We start from the raw sequence: 14,987 nt of genomic DNA, 5'->3' as shown, positions 1-14,987 counted from the left end.
AGCACTCATTGTGCCATCCACTAGGTTGTCAGTGAAACACGGCTTCATGCGTACCCTGTATAGCCTGACAGCAGTAACTTAAACTCTCCTGCACAGACCTCTCAAACCCACAGGTAGGAAAAGCTAATTTTAAATATTAAATAAGTAACCCTTAAACATAACTTGAAGCCCACAAAGTAGGATGCATAATATTTAAGAGGGGAAGTTGTGTGACATTAGAAAATGCGTGTTCTCCCAGTAAATAGGCTCAAAACGACAGTGCCACTGGTCATGCTCTGGCTGGCACATAGAGAAATTGAAGAATAGAATATGCATTTGAATCTGTTTACTTGTATCAGCTATAGACTCCATTCAAAGGATTATTTTTATATTGAATAAATATCCAGTCAACTGGTAAAGTTGGATTTTTATCAAATATATAAAAAATTTAACTTTTAGAAAATTACCTTTACCCTGTCTGAAGTTGATAGAGGCTAATTAGCATTAGCTCTCCAACAACTGCCTAGCCTGTCTGCGGCTGAAGTTAATTGTGACAGAGAAGTGAAAACTGCTCCGAGAGCAGAGAAAATGGCCTGGGGGTGGTCAGTGTGTTTTCTTCCCCTGGCAGTAAGACCAATGGGGTGCGCCTAGGAACTTCATCAGCTTTAAAGGTACCTACCCTGTCACAAGTAAATGTTAGGAGACAATTGGAAAGATCCCAGCTTTTGCTACCCCCACCCTTCCAATCAGGCTGGCACCAAACCCAGTGGGAGGAAGGCTACCCCTAGAACCGGTTTTCAGTGTTCACAAAGGAGAGGACTGCTCTTAACCTAGCTACACGTCTGAGTGGGCACACAGGCTCTGAACAAGGAAAGACGGGTTTACCCATCTTGGATTTTGAGATTGAGAGGCGCTGTGTGATTATTTGCAGTAAGACAGACAGGAACTGCTGAAAGAATGTGCAAGGTTGCCATAGAGAACTTCTAACCCATTTGTTAGGGAATGCTCAGGAGTTGCCCACACCCAGAGGAGGGTAAACCCAACCAAGCTGGATCCTGAGCAATTTCAGGACGGACCTGTGGAAGAACAGAAGAGGACTGGATCTGCTGTCTGTGACCTGTGAGAAGCTCTGAATGAATGTACATGTTCTCCTCATACTTAGGACAAAAAAGTGGACCCTAAGGGTCATTGCAGGGACATAAAAAACTGCACAAGGCCTGTTTCCTACAATCCCCAGCTGACCAGTGCAACTGGACCTTGAATTGGACTTTGCTAATGGTCTCTGCCCGGTACCCTGAGAGTCTCTACGTACCCCTCAAGTCCTTGAGAGAGTTAAAAGTGTACTCATATGGTTGCTTGGACACCACGAAAAAGTTTGGAAACTTTTGAAACCTTTTGCTCCAGAGCTTCAGAGCCAATGGGACCTACTGTGAAAAGTACACAATCAGCATTTCCATGTCGTTGGATTGAATTTCAGATTTTATGGCACGACACGGAGGCCATATTATGCAAATCTCCTTTATTGCCACAGCTCAGCAGCAACAATTGAAGAATACAGAACTTCAATGAACATTCTAAATAACTATATAGTCCCATCGTGACCAGCCATCTTTCTTCTTTGTTGCTGCTGCTCAGAAAGATAAGTACTCTTCAATTTCGTCCTTTATATTTTTCTTCATTTATCTTATGATGACTCTAATTATTAATTAATTTACTTCAGCTTACTATTTTCGAGTGTCTATTACTCTTCTAACCTCTTGTTAATAACAAACAACAATTAAGGCTGAATCAGTGCCCTTCTTTCCTTTCCTGGAAATTCTTTTACCAAAAAAAAAAAAAAAATCCTTTTTTCCCTTCTTCCGATCCCACTATGGATCGGATTTACTTTTCTTTCCTTTACATAATTTAACTAATCCCTGCTTATGTTCAAACGCTCACTGTTTACTTTTGAAATGTTCGAGCTCGCGCCCATAACGCTTGTCACCGCGCTTCCGCGCAAAAAATACCCTCCTCCTCACCACATCCCATCTCGAATTAATTAATCTCATCCCTTTTCAGGTGCCTTCTCGCAATGCCTCCTTTACCACCGCAAACGCAAATTTTCGGACTCGGCTGCCTCGAGACGCTTCTCTCGCGTCTGAGGCACGCCGAGGTTAAAGGAAAGTACATTGGCAGGCAGCCACGCTCGCGTCTGCGTGCGTGGCGGCCATTTCAACACATTGGGATCCACCTGATCCCTTCTATTACCCGTCCATCTTAACGCATTGGGAAAAACTTCGTTTTTAAACAGATAGGCAACTGCCCTCACAGTTATTCAGTTACCAGAGCTTCCGAGCATCGGGATTTAGCGTTTTTTCTTCCTTTCACATCTTCGCTAGGATTAGAATAATTTAAAATAATTTTTTAAAAAAAGAAGATTAACCCTTTCAGAACCATACTACCTTTTAGAGCCAATATCAATTTACTTCATAATCATTATGTCAACCCCCCAATCTTCTATTGACGTTAGATTGGAGGACCTTATCAACAAAGCGGTGGAGAAAGTAATTGGCTCTATCGATGAAAAAATTAATGAGAAACTTGAGTCCCTGTCAGTCATTAACCCCCGCCCTTCCACTAGTAAACTCAAAGAAGGAGCAAATAAGGCTCCCAAAAAGAGGACGCACGGAGAAAAAGAAAGATTTGCCTTTAAAAGAGCAAAAAACAGCGCTCCTCCTTCACGCTTACAAGGCGGTGACAAGACTGGTGCCTCGGGCACCCAATGTGGGCATGATATAGGCCCTGAGCTTCCAATTAATATTGATAACGAAGACAAGTCAGATAATGAAATCGAATTCTCTTGCTCCTCCGGGTTCAATACTGATGTGGAAGAGTCTCCAAGGGGAACAGGAAGCTCTGAAGAGGCTTCAAAGGCCTCACAACCCAATTTGGGAGTCATGGACCCTTTTGGAGACCTGATGTTTGATCCCTTGTTAATAAAACATCCCTTATCCCCGGAATGGACCCCATCCCAGCACATAGCGGAGTACCTCACCTTCTGGCTCAGGAAGGAGATACCCCAAGAGGTGAGATCTAGACTACGCTCCGAATGTCCGAGACCCTCCCTTCCTAATAAGATAGCCGCAACACCAGAACTAGACCCCAAAATTGTGGCATTTATAACCAAGACTGCTAGAGACCCGAGAAAGGGAATAGACAAAGGATTAAAGTCGTGCCAAGATCGACTTCTTGACACCATTGGCCCCCTTACCAAAATTTTTGAAATGGCTGAATCGGCTTATCTGGAGGACTCCATGGTCGATCCAAAAGAACTAAGGGAGTGGGTCCAACGGGCTATATGCCTTTTAGGAAACGCAAATACTGCGATTTCCACCGAAAGAAGGAAAGGAATCCTGTTTAAAATAGACCCCAAACTAATTGAGTTGGCAAAGAACGATCCAGGTCCTAGCTCCCAGGGCTTCCTCTTTGGTGAGGATTTCATTAAAGACATGGCCAAATATGTCGGCGCATTCAATTCTATTCAAAAGTCACAGAAGGACATTAAAAGGGTATTCCAAGATCGGGTTTTCACCCGGGCCGGGAGAATTCGGGGTCGTTTTCCCGGCCGAGGAAACTCCATTACAAGACCCTTCATGTCCCGTGGAGGGAGATATAACTCGAATTTCAGAAACCAACAGTTTTACCCTCAAAGACAGAGAAGTCGAGGACGTCCCTTCAGAGGAGAACGCAGACAACGCTCTTTTTCATCAGGTAGGACTCTTGAAAGACCCTTCAGATACCCCTCCAAAGGTGGGTGGGAGACTACACCAATTCGCAAACAACTGGAATTTAGTAACCAAGGATCCTTGGGTCTTAAACACAGTGAAAGGTTACAAAATAGACTTCACCCATACACCTTTCCAATCAAACCACCCTCGAGAAATTACATTCTCACACACAGACAGACTTCTGGTTTCCCAAGAAGTAAGAGATCTATTAAACAAAGGTGCGATTGTAGAATCAAATTCCATAGGCTTTGTAAGCAATATATTTCTAGTAGAAAATAAAAACAAAGGACAGAGGCCTGTCATAAATTTAAAACATCTAAACTAGTGGGTAGTATACCAACATTTCAAAATGGAAGGGATACATCTCCTAAGGGACATTCTTCGGAAAAGGGACTGGTTAACCAGACTAGACCTAAAAGACGCTTACTTAACAATTCCTATCTGGGGACCTCACCAGAAATTCCTTCAATTCTTCTGGGAGGGAAAGTTATTCCAGTTTCGCAGCCTCCCCTTCGGTCTTTCATCCGCCCCTTGGTGTTTTACCAAGGTTCTCCGTCCTGTTACCGCCTGGCTCAGACAGAGGGGAGTCAGACTGATTATATATCTCGACGACATCCTCATCATGGCACAATCAAAACAGACCGTATCGCTTCACACAGATCCTTCAATTCGTCTTTTACAACATCTCGGCTTCATCATAAACATGAAGAAATCTTGTGTGACACCAAGTCAACAGACTCAATTTCTGGGTTTCTTAGTAGATACAATAAAGGCAGAACTGAAACTTCCTTCGGACAAAGTAAGGAAAGTGAGGAAAGAACTCAGGAATCTACTCAAACTAAATCGGTTCCCCTTAAGGTACTTAGCAAAGATCCTAGGCCTTCTTTCTTCAACAATTCAAGCTATCTTTCCTGGCCCATTACACTATCGAGCTCTTCAGAGACTCAAAGCAAAATCACTGAGATCGACTCTCTCCTACTCCCAATTGATTTCCCTCGACCACGACTCGAAGAGCGAAGTTCTTTGGTGGTTGAAGAATGTAGAGGCATGGAATGGCAGAGCCATTTTTGGGGAGGAACCAGACCTAATAATAGAATCGGACGCGAGTTTGGAAGGATGGGGAGCCAGATGTGGGAACTCATCTACAGGGGGTCGTTGGACTCTTCAAGAGAAGAAATTGCATATCAACTGCTTAGAATTATTAGCAGGTTCATTCGCGATTCGTTGTTTCACCCAGAATTCTGCGAAGTGCTGTGTAACGTTACGGATGGACAACGTCTCCGCAGTCCGTTATGTCAGCAAACTAGGGGGTCCTCATTCGAAATGTCTGTCGGACCTAGCGAAAGGTTTCTGGGATTTTTGCTTGAGCAAAGGAATATCAGTCGTAGCGGAACATATTCCTGGTCTGAACAATGGTGTAGCAGACTGGTTCTCAAGGAATTTCAAGGATTCCAGCAACTGGAGACTAGACAGACGGATTTTCTTAACCATCCAAGCCAGATGGGGTCCTTTCCATACGGACCTATTTGCAGACCGGCTGAATACCCAGTTGGAGAACTGTTTCAGTTGGAGACCGGACCCTCAAGCTCAGAATGTAGATGTATTCCTCCAAGATTGGAGAGGTCTGGCCCCTTATGCTTTCCCGCCTTTTGCCTTGCTTCCCCGTCTTCTACTTCATGCTCGTCGTTACAAAGAGAGCATGGTAGTGATAACTCCTCTATGGAAATCCCAAGCGTGGTTTCCAATAATTTTAGAAATGTCTATCGACTTCCCCATTCTGATTCCTTCTTTCAGAGAGGTACTCATGGGACCGAAAGGAGACATTCATCCCCTAGTAGAACAGGGTCTTCTGGTTCTGACGGCTTGGAAGATTTCAGGAGACAGTAGCGAATCCCAGGTCTTTCGTCAAATGCTTTCACACTCATTTCAGAATCATGGGCACCTGGTACAAGGAAAGCTTATCGATTGGCATGGAACAAATGGGTTCGCTGGTGCCTTCAACGAAGTTATGATCCCGTTTCAACTGATCTAGTTCATGCTGTCAATTATCTTTCAGATTTATTTACCTCTGGTCTATCTTATAGAACCGTTAACGTTTATAGATCTGCTATCTCCGCTGGCCACTCTTTAATTAACGGAGTATCTGTTGGGCAAAGCTTATTAACTAAAAAAATAATGAGAAGTATGAGAATTCTCAACCCACCTTCTGCTAAGTACACCGCTATGTGGGATGTCACTCTTATTCTTAGAACTCTATCCTCTTGGGGAGATAACTCTGTTCTTTCTCTTAAACGTATTTCTCATAAACGTACAGTTTTACTTTGTCTAGTATCTTTTAGAAGAACATCAGACGTTAAAGCGTTAGAAATCTCTAGCAGGGCTTTTCAACCTGAGGGAGCTTGTTTCTTCCTCAAGAAGAGAACCAAAACTATGTCTTCCTCCATCTTTTATCCCTTTTTTCCTCAAAACGAAAGACTCTGTGTTGTTAAGTGTCTGAAAGAGTATGAAAAAAGAACTGAATATCTGAGAATGAATGAACAACAACTCCTCATTTCTTATAGATCCCCCCATAAAGCTGTTTCTTCTCCAACCCTTGCAAGATGGGTGAAAGATGTTATGCATGAAAGTGGAGTGGATGTATCTATATTTGGAGCACATTCCCTTAGAGGTGCTTCGGCGTCAAAGGCTTTTTTTATGGGTGGTGGTCTTCAAGATATCCTTAGGGCAGCAGATTGGTCAAATGATACTATGTTTAAGGCTTGTTACTTTAGACCAATCCCTAATGTGATTGATAATGTTCTTAATTCACTTTGAACTTGCATAATATGGCCTCCGTGTCGTGCCATAAAATTTAGATTTTTCACAGCCTGCTGGGCAGAAAATCTGGATTTTATTAAGGACACGGAGGCTAATATTATCCCACCACTATTGTTGTATATCCCTCCCTTGTGGATACAATTTATTACGTGGTATTATTCTTTTTCTTTCAGAATGAAAAGATGGATGCCTGTAGAACACTCGTTACAAAGTTTTTTATTCAATCTTTTGGCTGCTCTCTTCTCGTTGATGGATCTTTCATCGCATCTTTAACAAAGAAGGAAGATGGCTGGTCACGATGGGACTATATAGTTATTTAGAATGTTCATTGAAGTTCTGTATTCTTCAATTGTTGCTGCTGAGCTGTGGCAATAAAGGAGATTTGCATAATATTAGCCTCCGTGTCCTTAATAAAATCCAGATTTTCTGCCCAGCAGGCTGTGAAAAATCTAAATTTTTCTCCCTGAAAGGCTACTGCATCTCTAAAACAACAACAAAATCCCTTTCTGTTCTGTGACTTAGAAACTTTTTCTAGCAAAAACCTCAAAAGCTACAGAGCCTTAGCTACGCCCACCTGCTGCAGGTATCTGACCAGCAGTCGCACAATGGTGGCTACAATTTCATATTTGTAACTTGGAAAAATGATCTTTTTCTTCAGTAAATTACAAAGTCCCTTTTTGGAACAGGACTTTGAAGCTTTTTTAAACTGATTGACTTCCAGACTTTTCACCAGGGCCAATCCACTTGGTGTATCCGACCAGAGCTCCATTGTGATCAGCCTCAAAACACGCCTAGATCCGAGTCTGTCAGTGGTGCTTTGTGCTGCCTTTTTTGTGTGCTGTTTTCACTTAAATATGTTACAAATCATATCTCCGGGTCCCCTTATTGGATTTGTTGTTATTTTTGGACTTATTTTACTAATAAACTTATTCTAATTATTTTAAAAGAGGTTGTAGAATTGAATTGTGTTTTGTGTGACTTTTTCTATTGCATTTGCGTGCACAAAGCAACCATTGTAGCTTCTACAGATCTGCAGATTCATTATTACCTTTTTATCTTTTTTGTCTATTTAATTACAGATGCACTGGTTTTATCGTACACAGCAGCTGATATCCAAATGTAGTACAATGTCTGCTTATGTGGCTGTATCCGTAATTTAAAAAAATATATATATATTTTGCCTTTGATTGAAACCTGACAACTTTGCATCACATTACCAGGGATTGCTCACAGGTTTATTTTATTTAATTTGTATAAGACTTAGCCAGTACTGACCTCATCCTTTGAGGTAGCCACTTGTCCACCCCAAATAATATTCCACTTTCCTACATTAGGGTATCAGTTCGCATTTTGGAAGTGATGCCAACAACATGCCTTTTCAAATTGCGAATCGTAACAATTTTGAATCTCATTTTAGGAGTCTGCAAAGGTTTACTGACTCCTATAATGTGATTTGTAAGTAGGAAGTACCTATTTTGGATCAGCAAATGAACCAATTTTGTGAATCAGAGTGCTTGCAACTGAAAAATATTTTGGTACATCTTGCCCATTATTATTGCCACTTTGGAATTGTTTGCGAGTGACACCAACTTTTATACTTTGTTTTAGTATTACATTTCTAGCAATATCTTTCCTTCAGTCTTATATTCCTTCGGTTACCTGAATGAAGCTGGCTGTTAGGAGACATTCTTCATCCTCACTTGATGTAGTTGCTTGAAAAATATTCTCTATCACCTGCAAGGTAAAGGAGATCCACACATTGTGAAAACATGTATGCTATGAGCGAATGCAAGTTAGGCTGTCTCATGACAGGTGGTAGATTTCATGCTACTTCCTCTGCTGTGGGTAGACTCAACACCTCCCTCACACACTGCTTACTAGCCTGTCAATAACAGCATATGTCCAAATGTACATCTGTCCGTAATTTTGATGAACTCGATGTATTGTGAGTCTAGTGAGAAGGCAATCAAAAAATGTGTATTAAGGGGTACACTTCTGTGAGGGAGAGGATGCTGGTGCTGGAAGGTGGGAAAGGAAGGAAGTGAGCGGTATAAGGGATGATGTGGTGCAGACATCAGGTGCAACAGCAGGAGGTTAGTCCTGGCATGATCGAGTATCAGTCTGGCTGGGAGGTTGCAGCTACAAAGCTCCCATGACATTCCAAATTGGTCCAGCAACAAGAGTTATCAACCTCTTCGGAATTGGGTGATCCATGGAAATAACACAGGTCTAGTGCATTTAACTCATATATTGTGCCTGCTGAGATGGACCATTCCAAATTATCCTGGTAATCCCTAACTTGTAAGGGGATGGTCTGGGTTCTACTGATAACACCCTGTAACTCTGATATCTCTTCCACATAGGAGTTACTGATGCTTCTTTTATCAGTGACTCTGGGGATGGGGAGTCAATGTTACAAAGCCAGACTCCGGAGCACTCAAGTGATGTCCTAAGTGTTATTTGAAGGAGGGGTTTTCCTTTTGTGCATTTTGAAAGCCGACCATTATGTACTTCGACGTATAACGTATCTCAGTGTTACTTTTTTTTTTTTTTAATTACTATGAATACTAATCCTTCACTACACGCTACATTTATTTTGATGGATCATACAATCAAATACGGAGAACACAATGTGCATAAGAGATCAAACATTTAACTCCAGAAGATGGTCAAATCTGTCAGGTCTGGGAATGCACATTTAAGCCCCTAATGTTTGCCATAATAGCCCATCCTTCATCAACTCCTATTTCTCGTTGGAGCACCATAGTTCAGAAAGAACGCTGTTTGATTCTAAAATCAGAGTTAGAAACAAAGTCCACCCTTATCCTTTTCATTTCCAAGTCCGATCATGTATACTCTGTGACTTTTGCTAAAAAAAAATACCATTATTATGGGCTTTTTCAAGTTGAGAACCAGCAGAAGACTTCTTGATTTAGGTCTTCTCACCACTTCAAATTTGGATCTAAAAATTGGGAGGGTGTGAAATTGTTGTGGCATCAGAGAGATCATGTAATTCAGCAACACAATACATACCACGGCAGTGAAGTAGGCATGTTTATATGTATGTTAACTCGTTGCAGGTTTTTTTTTCTTTTTTTGCCTCAAAAGTGTAAGTGTGAACATTACCATTAAGGGGTACTACACCAGAAATATATATTTAGTTTACTAGGGTCTGATAAAGAAACTATTCCATCATGTAAAGCTTTGAACAAATTCACAGAAACCTATGCAATGTTATACCTAAATGATGGGTCCTATACCCATAATGAATTAACAGATGATATATGAATAATGGGTGTTTAACTAAATATATATGAAATAGTGGTACTTTTTATGAACTGAAATCAGTTTGGAAATGAAGAGATTTATATCCTGTGAAATAAATCAAATTATACAATTTTTTGCAAAACACTTGACGTTAAAGATATTATGTTTTTGTTTAGTATAAATGTATTATGTTTATGTTTAACACTATTAGGACTTGGGAAGTTGGGTATACACATAATCTTTCTTCTGTGTCATGCGTCGTGTGGGACGCTAGATGCAAATAAAAAAAATGTGAACTCAAGGAAAAGGTCATGTGACTAAGAGCTGTTGAGCTTGAAACGTGTCTTTTTGTGCCCGTAATAAATTTTTTGAATTGAGAACCTTGGATCGGCGTTGCTCGTGCTTACTGGATAGTGTAAGCGTGGTGGTGGAGGATATATATATATATTACCTAATGGCAGTCGCCAGTAGGCAGATATAGTTAGGACCTATTTTCCATAGGAAATCTGTAACATTCTATTTGGAATAACGTTGGCGCCGATTGACGAATCTTCGTGAAATTTTCCAAACTTTTGGCAGGCTCCGGTCCGCTCCTATCCTGAAAATTTCACAGTGATTCGTCAAGCGAAAAATGCAAAAAGGGGGCAGGGTAGAAACACCCTGATCCCCTAGGCCTCCTCAGGAGGTCCCACAAGGACCCCCAGGGCCAAAAAAGCATTTTTAAAAAACAAAAAAATCGGCGACATTCGCGCACCCAGCATGAATTTCGGCCGAAAATTTAAAAAAAAGAAGCGCGGGGCTCCCGCGCTTCTTTGGTAAGGGCCCCCAGGGGGGCCAAATCCCGGGGTTAGAAATAAAAAAAGTGTGGGGGGGTCCCAATCCCCCCCACACTGCCCCGGGGCTCAAAGATAGTATCTGTGGGGGGGCTCACGCCCCCCCCGCAGCCCCGGGGACCACCACCCCCCGGGGCTTCTTGAAAATGGGTGGGGGGGCTCGCAGCCCCCCCAGCCCCGGGGACCTCCACCCCCCGGGGCTTGAAGTAATTTGGGATAGGGGGCTCTCAGGCCCCCCCAGCCCCGGGGACCGCCACCCCCGGGGCAATTTGTCAATGTGGGAGGGGGGCCACGCGGCCCGCCTCCTGGAGCCTTGAATAGTTCCTGCAGTGTCCCGGGGTGCCCACCACCGGGACACTGTAGTTTGCAACTGCTTTGCTTCATTGAAGCGAGAGCAGGGAAACCTGCTCTCACTTCAATGAAGCCAAGCTGATTGCTTTTCCACATGGGGAGCAGCATGTTAGCTGCTCCCCATGTGGAAAAGCAAAGCTGGCTCCCGCAGGACGCGGGGAACCGGCTGGGACCGTGGGGGGATTGGGGACCCCCCACGGCCCCCAACAGAGGCCAGGCCTCGGGGGATGGGGTCCCCAGGGCCATAAGTGGCCAGAGGAGGGGGCTACGCAGCCCCCCTCCATAACAAGTAAAAAAAAAAAAAGAGACCATGCCCTGGGGGATGGGGTCCCCGGGGCAAATTATGGCCTCGGGAGGGACCCCTTCCCGATTTTTTTTTATGAACAAAAATTGGTGGCAGGCCCTGGGGGATGGGGTCCCCAGGGCCAAAAAAATAGAAAAGGAAGGGTGGCTACACAGCCCCTGTTCTAGAAAAAAAAACTACCGGGATCGGCCGGAGACCACGCCCCCTCCTTACACCACTCTGCAAACGCGCCCCCTGGCGCGTTTGCAGAGGGTGAACTAATTCCCCTTGAATACTGGGGGTCCCTGGGGGCCAACTAGCCCACCAGGAACCTCCAGTATGCGCCAGGGGGCTGCGTTGCAGAGAAGTGTAATGAGGCCACGCCCCTTTTTACACCTCTGTGCAACGCAGCTCCGTGGCGCTTACTGGAGGTACCTGGTGGCCTAGTTGGCTGGCAGGGGACCTCAGGATTCAAGGGGACTTAATCCCCCAACTTAAAACGCGCCACGGGGAGCGTTTGCACAGTGGTGAAGATAGGGGGCGGGGCCTGAGGTGATACTGTGCAAACACGCCCTGTGGCACGTTTTAAGTTGGGGAATTCATCCCTCTTCAATCCAGAGGTCCCCTAGGGGCCAACTAGCCCACCAGGTACCTCCAGTAAGCGCCATGGAGCTGCTTTGCAGAGTGTTGTAAAATGGGGCGTGGCCTCTGAACACCTCTCTGCAATGCAGCTCCCTGGCACATACTGGAGGTGCCTGGTGGGCTAGTTGGCCCCCAGGGGACCGCAGGATTGAAGAGGAATTAATTCCCCAACTTAAAACGCGCCACAGGGCGTGTTTGCACACGTCACCTCAGGCCTCGCCCCCTTCCTTCACCATTGTACAAATATTCTTCTAAAATCAGCCGAACTACGAATTCCAATTTGCTCACCTTTTATCAGGTGAAAACCCAGTGCTGCATATTTTAGACCAGCACTGACCCTGAAAAGTAATTCCAAGCGTACTTACCAATAACTTGTATTTCCTTCCATAGGAATCCATTGTGTGGTTTTCACCAGAAAAGTTTCTGTGTCCAATTTTGAAATGTACAAATATTCCTCTAAAATCAGCCGAACTACGAATTCCGATTTACTCACCAGTTATCAGGAGAGAACCCAGGGCTGCATCTTTTAGCCCAGCACTGACCCTGAAAAGTAATTGTAATCGTACTTACTAGTAACTTGTATTTCCTTCCATAGGAATCCATTGTGTGGTTTTCACCAGAAAAGTTTCTAAGTGTCCATTTTTTAAACCTACAAATATTCCTAAAAAATCAGCCGAACTACGAATTCCAATTTACTCACCTGTTATCAGGAGAGAACCCAGTGCTGCATCTTTTAGACCAGAACTGACCCTGAAAAGTAGTTCTAAGCATACTTACCAGTAACTCGTATTTCCTTCCATAGGAATCCATTGTGTGGTTTTCACCAGAAAAGTTTCTAAGTGTCCATTTTTGAAATGTACAAAAATTCCTCTAAAATCAGCTGAACTACAAATTCCGATTTACTCACCTGTTATCAAGAGAGAACCCAGGGCTGCATCTGTTAGCACAGCACTGACCCTGAAAAGAAATTCTAAGCGTACTTACCAGTAACTTGTATTTCCTTCCATAGGAATCCATTGTGTGGTTTTCACCAGAAAAGTTTCTAAGTGTCTATTTTCACAAACTAAAAATATTCCTAAAAAATCGTCTGTATGACTTAAACACATTCTTTCAACTGTTTACAGGACATTGGCCAGTGCTGGACCCAGGATCCACTACTGAGTAAGAAAAAGTAACGATAACACTACTTACCTGCTAAGTGAATTTTCTGCCATAGGATAACATTGGTGATTCTATGTGAAAATATTTCTGTGTCAACTTTTAAAATACAATAATATTCCTTAAAAATCACTACTGTAACCGAAAGGCTTTTACTCAACTGTTTACAGGAGATGTCCAAGGACTGAATCTAGGATCCAGTACTCTGGTTAGAAAAGTAATCCATAAAGTAACTAATTACATTTGACTAGAAATTCACATTGAGCTCAATGTTGCATTGTGTTTGAAATTGTGTTGCCCATTGCAACAACTGTAACTACTGTACTTAAAAGTCTATTGCCTATTTGCAAAGTATTTAAACTAAAGTAATTCATTCTGAGAAAGTATATTTTGTATTGTAATATATAATGTAATTAAAAAAATTAAATATCTAAAAATAAACAGTTTTCAAAATGTAGTAAATCAGTATCAAAATAATCAGTATAACAATTAATACATTAAAAATTGTCCTTTACAAAACCTTTGAAATTCACTGAAAAAACCATAGGTTTCGGGCCTGATATAGTTAGGAATTAGCATTTAAAAAACCTTTGAAATTCACTGAAAAAAACATAGGTTTCAGGCCTGATATAGTTAGGAATTAGCATTTAGAAAACCTTTGAAATTCACTGAAAAAACCATAGGTTTCAGGCCTGATATAGTTAGGAATTAGCATTTAAAAAACCTTAGAAATTCACTGAAAACACAATAGGTTTTAGGGGTGTTATAGCTAGCTGGACATTTCACTCGAACAAAACCATTGAAATTCCTCCGATATAGTTAGTTGTACTAACTACATCTCGCGCTCCCGCAATCCACTGCTGATGATATCACATATTACATCATTCATGACATGGTCAGTGACATCACTGATGACATCTCATATATATATATATATATATATATATATACACCATCACAGGAAACCCATTTGAAGTAGAGCCACACGAAGGGTAAATTTCGCTCACTTTTAATGGAAGACAGCCTGCCAGCAGGACCCAACAAGGACAGCAAAGTTCAATACATCTGCGCCAGACGCGTTTCAGGGGTAAACCTTTCTTCAGTGGCGTTTCTTGCTGAATGACTGGAAATGTAGCTGAGAGCACGGCTTTTGATTTCGATCACCTGTCCCAGTGGGCGTGCCTTTTCTCACGGCCTTGTGGGTGATTTCAATTACCTGCCCCAGTGGGCGTGCCTTTTCTCACGGCCTTATGGGTGATGTAGTGCTCTATAATGATCCCCAGTGGGTGCACTCTCTCAGTCTCTATTGCAACTTGTTAAACAAATGTCCAGGGCGGGACCTGCCCCGCTTTGTGGCTGACAACCGGAGCGTCAAACTGGCTCCCTCCGTGAGAAAAGGCACGCCCACTGGGACAGGTGATCGAAATCAAAAGCCGTGCTCTCAGCTACATTTCCAGTCATTCAGCAAGAAACGCCACTGAAGAAAGGTTTACCCCTGAAACGCGTCTGGCGCAGATGTATTGAACTTTGCTGTCCTTGTTGGGTCCTGCTGGCAGGCTGTCTTCCATTAAAAGTGAGCGAAATTTACCCTTCGTGTGGCTCTACTTCAAATGGGTTTCCTGTGATGGTGTATGTAAAAGGCGGCCCTTACCCGGTCGCGAAGAGGAGCCCACCGCGTATCGCGGGTCTTTTGACAGCACCAGGAAGGCGCGTCTACAGTGAGAACGAAGGTGAGCTGGAGCCCTTGCAGGGAGGGAGCCAGTTTGACGCTCCGGTTGTCAGCCACAAAGCGGGGCAGGTCCCACCCTGGACATTTGTTTAACAAGTTGCAATAGAGACTGAGAGAGTGCACCCACTGGGGATCATTATAGAGCACTACATCACCCATAA

Source organism: Triturus cristatus, chromosome 7 (assembly GCF_964204655.1).
Source record: "Triturus cristatus chromosome 7, aTriCri1.1, whole genome shotgun sequence".
NCBI lineage: Eukaryota > Metazoa > Chordata > Amphibia > Caudata > Salamandridae > Triturus > Triturus cristatus.
Note: the sequence above shows the minus strand (reverse complement) of the source record.